This window comes from Capra hircus, chromosome 4 (genome assembly GCF_001704415.2).
Source record: "Capra hircus breed San Clemente chromosome 4, ASM170441v1, whole genome shotgun sequence".
NCBI classification, from domain to species: Eukaryota; Metazoa; Chordata; class Mammalia; order Artiodactyla; family Bovidae; genus Capra; species Capra hircus.
In genome coordinates, this window is record NC_030811.1 from 70,276,318 (window position 1) to 70,291,350 (window position 15,033).

Here is a 15,033-nt window from a genome sequence, read left to right on the forward strand (position 1 = left end):
TGAATCCTGAATAAAACAAAAACTAAAAACCCAAACGATAAAGCTACAACAAACAACTGAAAAACTGATTATAGTTTTGTATTCTGGTTATGAAATTCTTAACCTCTGAATAGTTCAGAAAAACAAGGACAGAAGGATGTTTTGGGATGTGGTTGCTCTATCAATCCATCTAGTATATACAAATATATATATATAATATAAACATATATATATTTAAATACAATATGTATATTGTATATATATGCATATGTGTGTGTTTATATGTGAATAAAAGTAAATTCTCACTGTGAAAAATCATTAAGTTAACTTTAAGTACGAGCTACCTCTGAGAGCAGAATTAAGGAACTGGAATGATCCTAGAAAACTTCTTAAATTGTTTTATAAAAGAGAACACACACATGGAGATTTTGTAAACACATCTTTGTACCACAGGGTGGCTAAGAGTTGGACAGAACTGAAGCTACTGAGCACACACACATATGACAACGGAGGCACATTAACAGACTCGAAGGAAAACCTACGTAAGATTTCTGGGCATCCAAATCATTCTGCCCCTAATAAAAATACTGAATTTCCAAGACACAAATGGAGATGGCTGAAGACTTCTAAAATGCGTGTGACTGAAGATAGGAGTCATCCTGTCTGGATTTTTGAGCCAATACCGAATATCTAATAATTGTTTGTTTGTTTTTTTATTATTGTCATCAACAAGGCTTTCTTAAATGAAACAATAAAGTGCACATCACGCAGTGGTTTGGGGTCTAAAGTTTGATCTGATCTTTAGTGAAAATGTACACAAGCCATTACTTTATCGTAAGCTTTTAAAAAGTCAAATTTACCCTTCATTTGTTCCATCCGTTAGTACTCATACTCTTCCCAGACAGTGGGGAGAGACAGACTACCACACAGCATCACGTACCACGTGTTGTTTTACTCATGCAGCTGACTTATTCCACTGGGACCTACATTTCAACTGCACTTCCTTCTTTTTCTTACTTTTTTTCAAGAATTAGAAGTCCAACTCCATAGTAATATCCCTATATACTCACTCCATGGTTGTATTCTGAATACTGTACTTATGCTCCAGATGTCTTATTTTCTAGAGTTGTTAACACTGAGAAGTAAGAAAAGCTTTTATTCCATCCTGATATGTCTGCTCACCATTTGCTGCTATGTGCTCTGCTCTCTTCCCCCTTCCACACATTCAAGGCTCTCCATTCAAATTCTGTGCCATTTCCTGCAGTCTCATCTCATTTAATAATTTCTCTTAATATCAACAGATTAATTGTGTATGTATAACGAGAATTTAACTTTTTGACAATCTGTTTCAAGATTCTCGAATTTATTTAGAATTTAGCACCAATGACTTGGAAAAAGTAAAGCAGAAAACAAGTATATTATGAAGTTTTTAAGTCACTCCTCTCACTGATACCAACTGATCTCCCAAGAATAAACCTGTTCTTATGGCAACTACTTCCATACCAATATTAAAAATATCAGTGCACTTTTATTTGACATATAACACAGAAAGAAATATTAAGATTTAAAGATAGCTGGGCAAACATATATTGTTTTCATAATTTATGAGGCAAATCTAAAGCATTTATTAAGAAACTGAATCTGGATATATAAGATTTAAGAGTTGTACCTGATAATTTTTGAAAATTCAGCGTCTGCCAACAATATACCGCATCTACTTCATTTACTCCACAAATACACTTTTAATACCAAAAATATGTCAAGTCCTCCTCTGAGCACTGCGGATGCGGCAATGAATAAAACTGAAAGAATGTTCTCCTCTAACAGTTTACTGTCTAGAGGGCAGGGACAGAGGATAAAGAAGCACTAACCTGAACCCTAACTGTAAACAGCTTGCTTGGTCAGGATGATGTCACTGAAGTCATTACAGGTGAACAAAGGTGGAGCAGAGACTAGTAGGAGATAAGGAAGAGATGCCCCATAGGTATCAGGAAAAAGAGCAGGGCTACTGGAGGGAAGAGGATGGTGAGGCCCTGAGGAGGGGCAGAGCTGGCCAGGCAGGAGTTCAGCCAGGTCATCCATCAGCTTCCAGCTTTGCAAGAACTGACAGACAGGAGAACAGCAGGAGGTGCTGAGAAGTTAACAACCTGGGGGAGCCTTGGAGGACCTCACAGGCCACAGTAAGGATAGTCAATGAGGTGGGAAAACACCAGAAGCTCTTCAGAAGAAGAGAAACCTGATGCAACTTAAGCTTTAGGAGACTCTCTGGCTGAGAGAGGCAAAGAAGCAGGGAGCCTATTTAGGGGACTATGGTGGCTGTAATTCAGGAGACAGAAGACGTAGTGCCTTAGTAAACAAATGTGGTGATGGTGGTTGGTTCCAAATACAGAGCCAAATTAGTAAAAGGATGGATTGGGCATGGGATACAGGACAAAGAGAGGACTAGAAGTCAGCTGCCAGACTTACAGCCTAAGAAGATGGAGGGAGGGACTCGCTATTTACTGCAAGGGAGAAACTGGCGGAAGGGTGACTCATAGGGAGAATATCAGTGCAGTGTGGACACGACGAGTATAAGATACTTATTCATATCTAAGTGAAAATAAAAGCAAGCAGTAGGGTATGAGTCAGGAGTTCAGGGGAGAGGCCTGAGTTAGAAATAGAAATTTGGGAGTCAACAGCACGTAGATGGAGGTTAACAGCCATGAGATGTAACAGAAATTAGAATAGTCTCCCTTCTCTCCATAAAAGAAGAGGGGGAGGTATAAAAAACAAAGAAAGTGCATCTATTTGTAGAACAAAAAATAATTATGAGGTGCTGCTAAGTCATTTCAGTCGTGTCCGACTCTGTGCGACCCCACAGACGGCAGCCCATCAGGCTCCCTCATCCCTGGGATTCTCCAGGCAAGAACACTGGAGTGGGTTCCATTTCCTTTTTCAGTGCATGAAAGTGAAAATGAAAGTGAAGTCGCTCAGTTCTGTCTGACTCTTTGCGACCCCATGGACTACGGCCTACCAGGCTCCTCCGCCCACGGGACTTTCCAGGCAAGAATACTGGAGTGGGGTGCCATTGCCTTCTCCAAATTATGAGGTGGGCCCTATGTAAATCCCTTAGTTCAGTTCAGTCACTCAGTCATGTCTGACTCTTTGCAATCCCATGAACTGTAGCATGCCAGGCCTCCCTGTCCATCACCAACTCCCACAGCTTGCTCAGACTCATGTCCATCAAGTTGGTGAAGTCATCCAACCATCTCATCCTCTATTTAAATCCTCATTTAAATCATAATTTAAATCCTCTAAGAGTTCTCATTTTCTTAAATTATAATCATCGAACACCTACAAAATGTAAAACTCCCAAAAGGTAATGCAATTTTTCTCTGTTCTCAGAAAAACTTCCAAATAGTCACAGAGTGCAGGTGTGTGTGCTGTCACTTCAGTCGTGTCTGACTCTTTGCTCCCCTATAGACTAAAGCCCACCAGGCTCTTGTCTGTGGGATTCTCCAGGCAAGAACAATGGAGTGGGTTGCCATGTCCTCCTCCAGGGGATCTTCCTGAGTCAGGGATTGAACCTGCATCTCTTATGTCTCCTGCGTTGCAGGCGGAGTCTTTACCCATTGAGCCACCTGGGAAGCCCCAGTCAAAGAGGCAGATATATAAATATTACAAGGGGGTGATCGAAGAGAAGGGAAAGAAATCAAGTATATACTCTTGATAATAAACATGTCACTAGGATGTTGCTTGGTCCATGGGAGGATGAGTCAGCTGGACAGAGGAAGGTCTTTGACAATGTATATCTGTTCTACTAAGGATCACAGGTTGACAAAGTTGCACTATTCCACACAGTAATCAAAATCACGTTGGGTGGCCTATGTTGTCGGCTCACCAGCCTGCAGGGCTCAACAACTCAGTAGTCAGTCACATCACCAACACTGGCTGAGTCAGATGGCTGGAATGTTATAGCTATATCTCATCACTTTTCAAAGGTCAAGAGAGAGAGACAAACAAGAATATTATTTTATTTTTCTCTCATTTTTTTCAGAAGCTGCTATCAAGTGGCCCAGAATAACTGAAACAAAAAAGTCATTCCAATATTCTTGCCAGGATTCTTGGCCCCTAAGAATCCTTGACCTTTGTATATATATACACACACACCTGTAAATACATAAAAAATGCTTAAGGTAAGAAAAATTAGCCAGTAATAATCAGTAAGATCTCATACTTAAGCTTTCATAATTAAGAGAAGGTGTTAAACTTGATTCTTCTGCTGGCTCCATCTTTCAAATATTACATTCTTAACTGATGACCATGTCATTCCTCCCAATAGCTCTCATCAGTTTATTCCATGGTTTTCCCCGTCAGCGTTTATCTACATTACTCCAGTAATTCAGTCTACTTGTCTCCAAAACATTCTCCATACTGGAATCATGCTAGTTTTTCTAAAATGAAAGCCTGAAGGAACCACTTCCTCCCTCTGCTCAAAACTCCATTTCCTCACACCCAGAGCTCTAGATGGACTAACTTACGGTTGGTTTCCCTGTACACGAGGTGGTTCGCACTATCACTGTCTTTGTCCTAATACTCCAGCCTGGAGTGACTTTTCCTGCAACTGCCAAACAATTAACAGCAATGAAAGCCTATTCATTGTTCAAGGAAGCTTAAGTACCACTTCCTCAATGAAATCTTCTCTGATCCCATGAGAGATTATCTGTCTTTACCAGTACTTCTAATCTTTCATACAATTTTACATATTGTTTACATGTCTTAATTCTCAGTATTATCCCAAAGGTCCCAGAAGACACTTCTGTATCCTTAGCACCTAGGGAAATAGCTGGCCATGTGTTTGTTAGGCATTTGTTTGTTATTATAAATTTGTTTAATAATAAATATTATTATATTTAATAATATATATTATATATTATTTATAATTATATTTATATAATTATAAATAAATAATAAATATTGCTGTATAAAAGTTTGGAGTCTGGGTACTTGCTGCCTAAAGTTAGCCAAGTTTACACAGATGTCTAGAGTTCCAACATCAATAAATGAAGAATATTTCATCTCTGATTACTAGCATTGACAATGAAATTAATAAAAATGGTCCAACCTTCCCAAATTAATTTGGTTATCACTTCTTCCTTCCTATTTTGAATTCTATTTAGTGAAGTCACTCTAACAACACACTAGATAAACTGATACAAACATACTGGGAAAAAAGGAAGAAATCACTATATGACTGGGAACCTACCAGGACCCCCTGAATAAACTGAAATGTATGAAGCATCTACCCCACAGAAAACACTCTGCTAGATGCTGTGGGGAAAAGTGAGATGGGAAAGACTGTTCCTCATCCTCAAGTAAAATATAACTTTATGGAGGAGGTAAAGCAGTTATACAAATAATTAGAAATCAAAGTCTAAGATGATTGCAACACTAAAGGACAGAACTTTAGGTTCTTATAGCCAGAAAAAAAGCTTGATTAAAAAAAAAGCTGGCCTAAAAGAAAACGTATGGCTTCGAAAGAAACGAAACGGTAACACCCAGCAAGGAAGAGGCAGACTAAATTAAAAACAGAGGAGAAGCAGGAGCACGTCCAGGAGACTGGGCTGCCCACAGCCTCAGAGGGCCCACGTGAGGAGGCACAGGGCAGATCCCAAGGCCACGCACAGACTGTGTGAGAGCAGGAGGCCGCTCTCACACCTAGAGCAGGGGTGTGAAGGCACACAGGCTCGCGGAAAAGGCTACAAAACCTGGAGAAGTCCACCTGTTACCGAAACAGACAGAGAGCCTGGTCTTCTCCTACAGGGTTAAGCTGGACTCCATTGGTTACTGGCTGTCAAAAGACTGAGGTATGGCTGTGGTTCACTTCTCCAGAATATAGAATTACAGAATTTAGGTTTCCTGGTTGTCCTATATGATATTGCCTTTAGTACCGGTACAAGCAGAGGTCATAAAAAAAAAAATAGTTATTGGTGACTCTGCTGAAGGACAAAGTACAGAACTTTCAAACTGAGTCTGTGCTGAGCAGCAGAGCATTAAAATTTCCAAGTGTGATGGATGGTCAGCCTAATTCTCACACTTTTTTTTTGGCTTAAAAAAAAAAAGACAACTACCTCTAGTCTAGAAGTACCACCCCACCAATCTATTTCCAGAGACTTCCAAGAAGTGAAAACTTTTGCCCTCCACACAGAATCTATACCTGTGCTTTTAATCAAATGAATATACAATTCTCTAAGATATCACAATGTTGCAAAGTCTCCACAAAAAAGACCACAAACTGGTGGCCTGGGACCAAACCTTGTCCATACGTAAGTGATACTGCTTGTTTGTCTACTGGCTTGCATGGTATTTTTAGTCACTAGATTAATTAAAGAAAAGCATTTTTCACACAACTAAAATCCAGATCTCTAGCTTCTCTTGAAAAAGAGGCAATTCTCGCAATGCTCCCCAGTTCACTCAACCACCTCACTTATAGCCCTGTGTGGTCCTGCTGGCTTTTGTTTTGTCCCCTGATTTACCTCCAATACTTTGGCCACCTGATGTGAAGAACTGACTCATCTGAAAAGACCCTGATGCCGGGAAAGATTGAAGGTGGGAGAACAAGTGGATGACAGAGGATGAGATAGTTGGATGGCATCATTGACTCAACGGACATGAGTCTGAGTAAACTCTGGGAGTTGGTGATGGACAGGGAGGCCTGGTGTGCTACAGTCTTTGGGTCCCTAACAGTCTGTGGCCAGTCTGCTGGCTGTACAGGGCCAGAGTTCACAAAGAACACTGGTGAGTTTCACATCCAGTATGACTGCTTACTACTTGTGTAATCCCGGACAAGTCACTTAACCCTCTCCAGGCCTCAGGTTCTCCTTGCACAAAATGAAGACAATAATATGACTGATCTGAGAGGGTTGTTAAGAGGAATAAATTAGTTTAGTAAAGCAGTGGTTCTTTACGTGTCTGTGGAGGGAAGGACTCTGCTCACTCACTCCAGGACATGTGGCAAAGAGTGGAGACATTTTTGGTTGTCACAACTGGGGGTAGGGGGGACTGGTATACAGGGTGGGTAGAGCCTAGGTCGGAGAAGGCAATGGCACCCCACTCCAGTACTCTTGCCTGGAAAATCCCATGGACGGAGGAGCCTGGTGGGCTGCAGTCCATGGGGTCGCCAAGAGTCAGACACGACTGAGCAACTTCACTTTCACTTTCATGCATTGGAGAAGGAAATGGCAACCCACTCCAGTGTTCTTGCCTGGAAAATCCCAGGGACAGGGGAGCCTGGTGGGCTGCCGTCTACGGGGTAGCACAGAATCGGACACGACTGAAGCGACTTAGCAGCAGCAGAGCCTAGGTATGCTGCTAAACCCCTTACAACTCATAGGACAGCCCCCACCACAAAAAATTATCCAACCTAAAATATCAACAGTGCTCAGGATACCAAATCCTGACATAAAGCATTTAAAAGGAATGCTTAACACAGAGGAAGCCCTCTCAGTTATTATCAGTAATAACAGAAGCAAGCCCTAGCTGGGGCTCCCACCTCAGCTGGAGAAAGCTCTTAATTTCTCAAGAGCTCCTTTTGCTACCTTGGAGGAATTTAACAAATAGAGAAATGTACTTGAAATTCCTTGGTTCTATGTCATTCATTCCGCAGGTCATTAATCAATTAAAGAACCATGAGAATATATTTTCCTAAAACAAAAAGCAAACAAGAACATCCTCTAGTGAGCAACAATGCAGAGTCAGAAAAGTAAACTGTCCTGGAAAACACAGGACACAAAAACTGGTGATTACTGCAACTTAGAAGGCACCAGACTGAATTTCCTCCAGCTCCTAGTTTAATACAGAGGATGTCCATTAATCCCAAGATAGTTTTTAGAAAACTGTGATGAGAGGGGAAATAGAAGAGAAAGGTTTTGCTCTTTCATTTTATTAATTAATTTTTATTTTACCTTTTTTGGCTGCCCTGAGCAGCATGTGGGATCTTAGTTTCCCAACCAGGGATTGAACTCATGTCTCCTACCAGCGAAGCTCCAAGTCTTGACCACTGGATCACCAGGAAAGCCCCAACAAATAGGCTTTAAATTAAAGAGCCTTCCACCCGGATACCAGCCACCGCTTGCCCAAGAAGATCCCGTGGGCTTAAACAGCTCAGTTGGGGATCCTTGGGGAGAGTTCCTGCTTTGACCTGGAGTCACAAGAAGAGGTGTCTTCCAGATGTAGGGCAGCTCAGTAGCCAAGCAATCCGGAAAGGCCTCAGCCGTGCTGAAATACACTTAAGAGGCTACCAGGAATTCTGCAGCAGGACATCAGAAAGAGTGCCAGCCCCTGTTGCCGTGAACCAGGAGTGCTGATCAAGCTCCGTAGCCCAGCACTACAGGAATCTCTGACTTGTCCTCTGGGCTTCAGTTTTCTCAGTCACTATTAAAAAGTGGAACTGCTATTATTTTTTTCCCAAAACCATAAACACAGAGAACACTGATTCTTATTTGCAACAATGTGCCTTCAATACTTACAGCACAAACATCTGAGTTCCTCTCAAGGGACCCCTTGGTAACTGTAGCAGTCAGACCCTTAACTGCAACAGGAAAGAAGTTCTGCTGAATCAAAGCCAAGAAAAGCATTAAAGATGCTTCTAGCAAAGGTGAGGTAATAAATGTTCTACAAATCTAAAAAGGCTAAACTAAAGGGCTCTATCATTTATTAAAAAAAAAAAAACCACTTTTCAAGTCTAAAACGAATTGTTAAATCTCTTTTAAGCTCAAGTTAATACATATTTGAACACCCACGTACAATATAGTATGCTACCAAAGATATCCAGATTGGTAAACTGCATCACAGAGCAAGATTACCAGAAGTGCTGTCAGAGAAGGCTTCCACTAAAGAGACGGCTTCCACTAAAGAGACAAAGGAAACAGCTCATTGAGAAAGGGGCACAGATGGACACGGTGGCACAGGCAGAACTTTGGCTGCAATTGTTTAAGTAGAACGCATTTCAGGCTGCAGGCGGAGCACAAGCAATGGCACTAAAGCTGGAATGGCCAGGAGTCCAGTTTGGGGCACTGGGTGCATGGTGGAAGGACAGCACTGTAATCTGAGGCCAAATCATGACAGCTTGGACCTTCAGAAGGCGTAAGTCAGTTGCACAAACTAATTCCAGTAACATTATTCCAATTTGATTAATAGAAAAGTTGATCACCATTAAGTTACTGTGCTGCGCTTAGTCACTCAGTCATGTCCAACTCTTTGCGACCCCATGGACTACAGCCCACCAGGCTCTTCTGTCCATAGGATTCTCCAGGCAAGAATACTGGAGTGGGTTGCCATGCCCTCCTCCAGGGGGTCTTCCCAACTCAGGGATCGAACCCAGGTCTTCATCATTGCAGGCAGATTCTTTACCATCTGAGTCACTTACAGGAGAGTCAAAAAGCTATCAGAAAGTAAATTCAGCTATTTGTTAATTTAGTATAATTCATCAGTTATATCCCAATCATAATTAATAAAATAAGCAAACGTTACAAATAAAGAATGGGTATTTTTAAATTGTAGAAAGAAAGTGACCCCTTTACGATAATATAATTTAGAAATGAATTTTGACTCATTTTTTAAAATGATAATGCATTAGTAAACACAAGCTGGAATCAAGATTGCCGGGAGAAATATCAATCACCTCAGATATGCAGATGACACCACCCTTATGGCAGAAAGTGAAGAGGAACTCAAAAGCCTCTGGATGAAAGTGAAAGAGGAGAGTGAAAAAGCTGGCTTAAAGCTCAGCATTCAGAAAACGAAGATCATGGCATCTGGTCCCATCACTTCATGGGAAATAGATGGGGAAACAGTGGAAACAGTGTCAGACTTTATTTTGGGGGGGGCTCCAAAATCACTGCAGATGGTGACTGCAGCCATGAAATTAAAAGACGCTTACTCCTTGGAAGAAAAGTTAGGACCAACCTAGATAGTATAGTCAAAAGCAGAGACATTACTTTGCCAACTAAGGTCTGTCTAGTCAAGGCTATGGTTTTTCCAGTGGTCATGTATGGATGTGAGAGTTGGACTGTGAAGAAGGCTGAGCACTGAAGAATTGATGCTTTTGAACTGTGCTGTTGGAGAAGACTCTTGAGAGTCCCTTGGACTGCAAGGAGATCCAACCAGTCCATTCTGAAGGAGATCAACCCTGGGATTTCTTTGGAAGGAATGATGCTAAAGCTGAAACTCCAGTACTTTGACCACCTCATGCGAAGAGTTGACTCATTGAAAAAGACTCTGATGCTGGGAAGGATTGGGGGCAGGAGGAGAAGGGGACGACAGAGGATGAGATGGCTGGATGGTATCACTGACTCAAAGGACGTGAATCTGAGTGAACTCTGGGAGTTAGTGATGGACAGGGAGACCTGGCATGCTGCGAATCATGGGGTCGCAAAGAGTCGGACACGACTGAGTGACTGAACTGAACTGAACTGAAGAAAGAGAAGTTGTCTCCCTGAGCTGGCTCAACAGCTTCCTCAATTATAGGAAGAAACCATACTTGCCAACAGAAACTATGAACCAGCAAATGCTCAGCGATGTTCCCGTACTTGTAAGCAAATGGTTAAAGCTGGCAAAACAACACATTGTAAACTCCCTACAAAGATTTGTGAAATTGAAATGTAAATTTTAAAGTCATTTTGAAGCTACTTTCTACTAAGAAAACCAAGGTTCACAAAGAAAGCTTACATCTGCTCACTGCTGAAAAAGAGAATTAAAATACAGTAAGGGGCTGTTTTGGGGCTTCCCTCATAGCTCAGTCAGTAAAGAATCCGCCTTCAATTCCTGGGTCCAGAAGATCCCCTGGAGAAGGAAATGGCAACCCACTCTAGTATTCTTGCCTGGAGAATCCCATGGACAGAGGAGCCTGGTGGGCTACAGTCCATGGGGTCTCAAGAGTCGGACACGACTTAGCGACTAAACCACCATATTTTAGCCCAAGCAGCAGCACTGGCTGGATGGCATCACTGACTCGATGGACGTGAGTCTGAGTGAACTCCAGGGAGATGGTGATGGACAGGGAGGCCTAGCGTGCTGCGATTCATGGGGTCGCAAAGAGTCAGACACGACTGAGCGACTGAACTGAACTGAACTGAACTGAGCAGCACTGTCTCATCTTTTTAAAAAATGCCTTGTATAAGTTTATTTTAAACTGCCTTATATGAGTTTATGGACAATAAATTCACGATGTTGAAATATATTTCTCTATATACCAAAACCCCTTGTGATGGACCGTCCATGAAGTTTAAGTATAGCAGAAAAAAGATTAGGCTGCAAATTAGTAGGATGAGAATCTGATGCCAGTTCTGTCTCGAAAAGCACTTAACAGGCTTCTCCAGTCTCACCTTTAAACTACGAGGATTGAATCATGATGTCTAAAGTGCTATTTCATAAAATATTAATTTCTTAGTAGAGAGTTGTTGTAATACACTCAGGGAGGTAGTGTATCACAGATCAAGGTTCAGTGGCAGACTAGCTGGTGTGTTCAAACATGGGCTCCCTCAGTACCAGGTGGTAGCCTTATGCAGAAGTTTCCTCTTCTATCAAGAAAGGATAACATTTACCTTTGCAACAGGAAAGAAGAATCAGAAAGTATATAATGCATCTGGTATACTGCAGGCACTAAATAAAGGCATACATTAAGTCTCTGGCCAGTAAGATAAGTTCTGATGGAGAAGAGGAATCCACTTGACAAAGCAGTTTCCTAGAACTCAGCCTGGAGAAGAGCAGGGACTGAATGCCTGGCACATAAATACTGGGGAGGACTCACAGTTGGGAGTAAGAAGGATCAAAGCAGGAAGGAGAAGATAAGCAAAGGCTCAGAGTACTGCACATAGTAACAACGAACAGGAAAGAAACAACAAGGGACACAGTGCTTGAGGGAAGAAGACATTTTTCCATTAAGAATGAGGACCACTGGTGAAAAAACATACACAGTGATTTACTATAATGATTTCATGATCAATATAAAGCAGAAAGCCAGGTTAGCACTATATGAATGTCACTAAGAAAAATGAAGAGGGCTTTGACAATTCTTTGCCTGCAATTCGCACGCGGGATTGAGATGATCGCAGTCCTGCCCACCTGTGAGTGCCACTTCCCCCACTACTGTCCTCCCACCTCACTCTCCCCTAGGTAGACCCCACTCCAGCCACACAGCTTCTCTTCTATCTCTGGAACATATCAAGCTTCTTTTTCCTTTAGCTCCTTTGCACTGTTACTTCTGCTTGGAAACTTCCAGCAGATCTTCCCATGGCTGATTCATTCTAAACATCCATATCTCCTCCAAACTTGCTCAAGGAAATCTTTCCTGATCACCCATATCTAAATTTCTCCCATCCCAGTCGTGCTCCAGCCCCTGGTAATGTCTTTTCTAGCATTTATCATTATCTAAAATTGTCATTTTTGTTTATATATTTATAGTATCTACATCAAAATGGAAGGTCTTGAGGGCAAGACTATTATTTAAATGTTTCCACATTCAATCCTCAACATCTAAAACAAAGCATGAGATGAGGCAATCATCAGATAAATTTGTCCAAAGACTAAAGTTAAATGATAAAAACCATCCTTCTGTGAACCTTAGTAAGGAAAAGTCCCCTGAAGTGGTTTTAATTTCATTTCTTTAATGCAGTTTTATGCAATAATGCAGTCTTAAAGGTCAATGTCTGAGACAGAAAGATTTAAAAAGAATGAATTCTTCAAAACAATACAAAACATATATGGATACATATATTATACAGTACACATTTTTACTTTATGAGCATGGATTATGCCCCACCTTATTAGAACCAATAAATAAAGCATTTTAGGTATCCTACAATGTTTTGTTTCATGAGGATGTATGGGTAGATGGAATATATATATGTGAATTATCTTTCAGAACTCTTCTCCACAAAGAATTCTGGGATAAACTGAACTAATTTCAGTATTAGTATGGAAAGGTTTGACCTGTTGTTACCTAGCTAAGCTTATGACTATTACTGAGTCAAGTGACGAATTCAGTAATTCCATCTGTGAAACAAGAAAAATGACATGAAGACCAATTGGCACTTTAAGAGAATAAGAAAAGTTCCACAATGTTAACTTATGTTTGAACTAAAAGAAAGAAAGAAAAAAATATCCCTCTCTAATCCTAAACCAAAAAATAAGCATGCTACTGAGATTTGAAAATATGACCAGATACCCACGAGTGAGCAAAGCAGTGAACTGAAACCAGAGCTAGAACATTCGTGATTTGTGCTTTAATTTTTAAATTTTGTTTGGAACACAGCTTTCCTTGATGAAAAAAAAAGAGGTCAGTAACCGACGCATCAACCTAGTCACCATTCTTGGTCACTATGGAGGGCCCAAGGGGCCAGCAGAGGGCTTGATTTCACCGAGGGCTCCGCAGGATGAAGGAATGGAGACCTCTCTACTAGCATCCATGCCCTGAATGCCCACCCAAACCTTGGATGAAAAGGGGCGCCGCAATCTGCAACTTCACTTCTGTACCCATTATAAACAAGACCGCCAAGCGCCTCCTCCTCTCCAGAGGACGGCGAGGGCCTTACAAACAAGCCGGGATGCTCCGTTCTGGCCTCCGTTCGCGGGTCTCCAGTGAGCCCCGGGCAAATCATCTGATCCCGATGACTCAGTTTTCCAATCTGTCAAATAGGGTGACTAGAAACCCAGCCTACCTCATCGGGTGGTTCCGGGCCGGCCGCCCCAGGCTGGCCGGGAGACCGCGGCTCTGTGGCTGCGCCCGCGGCAGTGTCCGCCGGCGGAGGGGCGGGGCTCGGCAGGGTGGGACCAGGAATCTAGCCCTGCAGAAGTCGCGCAGCCCACCGCCCGCGTACTGTCGCCCCAGGACCTCCTAGAGTACCCGGCCTATGACGTCAGCACGCTGACGTCGACGCACAGAGGTCGCATCTCGCCCCAGGGACCAAAGACCGGTAAGGGCCAGAGAGCCCCTATAGCAGAGCGGCGATTGGTGAGTGACTCTATCAATCATATACTGTCCAGTGAGCGTCGCGGGAAGGCGTGAGGGGCGGTCCGGCCGGCCCTGAGGCGAGAGTGGGAATAGGAAACTCCGGCTGACTGAATTTTCGCGAATCCGGTACCGCACGGTTGTCTGATGCGTCCCTTCTCTCTCCTGATAGATTCTTCTGGCTTCCCCCATTCTCTTGGTGGCAATTTAGGGTCCAACTCTGGAAAATAATCATGGGACTGGATTTCAGGGCCCTTGGGCGCTCCAGAAGTGAAAAAGTAGGATATTCAATTTCCCTGTTCAAGAGTTACCTCATCTTTGATTCTCGGCTCCAGCCCCACCTCCTCCCCGCTTAGGATACTCTCTCAGCCCTCCTAGCGCATAACACTTCAGTTTTAATAGTGGTGGTGGTTTAGTTGCTAAGTCCTGTCCGACTCTTGCGACCCCATGGACTGTAGCCCGCCAGGCCCCTCTCCGTAGGATTTTCCAGGCAAGAATGATGGGAGTGGGTTACCATTTCCTTTTCCAGGAGATCTTCCCAATCAGTTTTAATAGCAGTCAACATTTTTTTTTATATTTGTATAGGTTTTCGCTCTAAATTGACCTTTATTGTTTGACTAAAGGTTATATTTTAATGAAACTACTACAGTTAGACCCTTCAAATATATGAAGGACTAGAGAGTTACATAGAGGGAATTCTGCTTCCAGGTCCTGAGGCACGTGGTTCGCCTAAAAGTCAATAACTTGAGTGTTGCAGATTTTTTGCGTATCCTTCCAAAGACATTATGAGTGCTATTATTCATGTTAAATTACATATAACCATAAATTTAAACGTCACACATTAGCTAATCGTTTTCAGGGAGTAATTAAAACCAGTCCCTATATAGTGACTTCTGGGCTTCCCTTGTGGCTTATGTAGTACAGAATCCGCCTGCAATGCGGGCGACCAGGGTTCAATCCCTGGGTTGGGAAGATCCCCTCGGGAAGGGGACGGATATGCACTCAAGTATTCTGGCCTGAAGAATTTAATGGCCTGTATAATTCGTGGTGTCGCAAAGAGTGGGACA

The 15,033-nt window shown here is 42.4% G+C and overlaps 1 protein-coding gene across 2 annotated transcripts in view; it reads right to left on the reverse strand.

The window, feature by feature from the left end:
- Positions 1-13,944, reverse strand: part of STARD3NL (STARD3 N-terminal like) — a 59,848-nt gene extending 45,904 nt beyond the window's left edge. The window contains exon 1 of one of the 2 annotated variants that reach the window (XM_018047198.1): positions 13,677-13,944. The gene's annotated coding sequence lies outside the window, so the exon portion shown is untranslated. Of the gene's footprint in view, positions 1-8,486; positions 8,511-13,676 lie in introns of those variants that run through there. The other variant, XM_018047199.1, reaches the window with a different exon arrangement.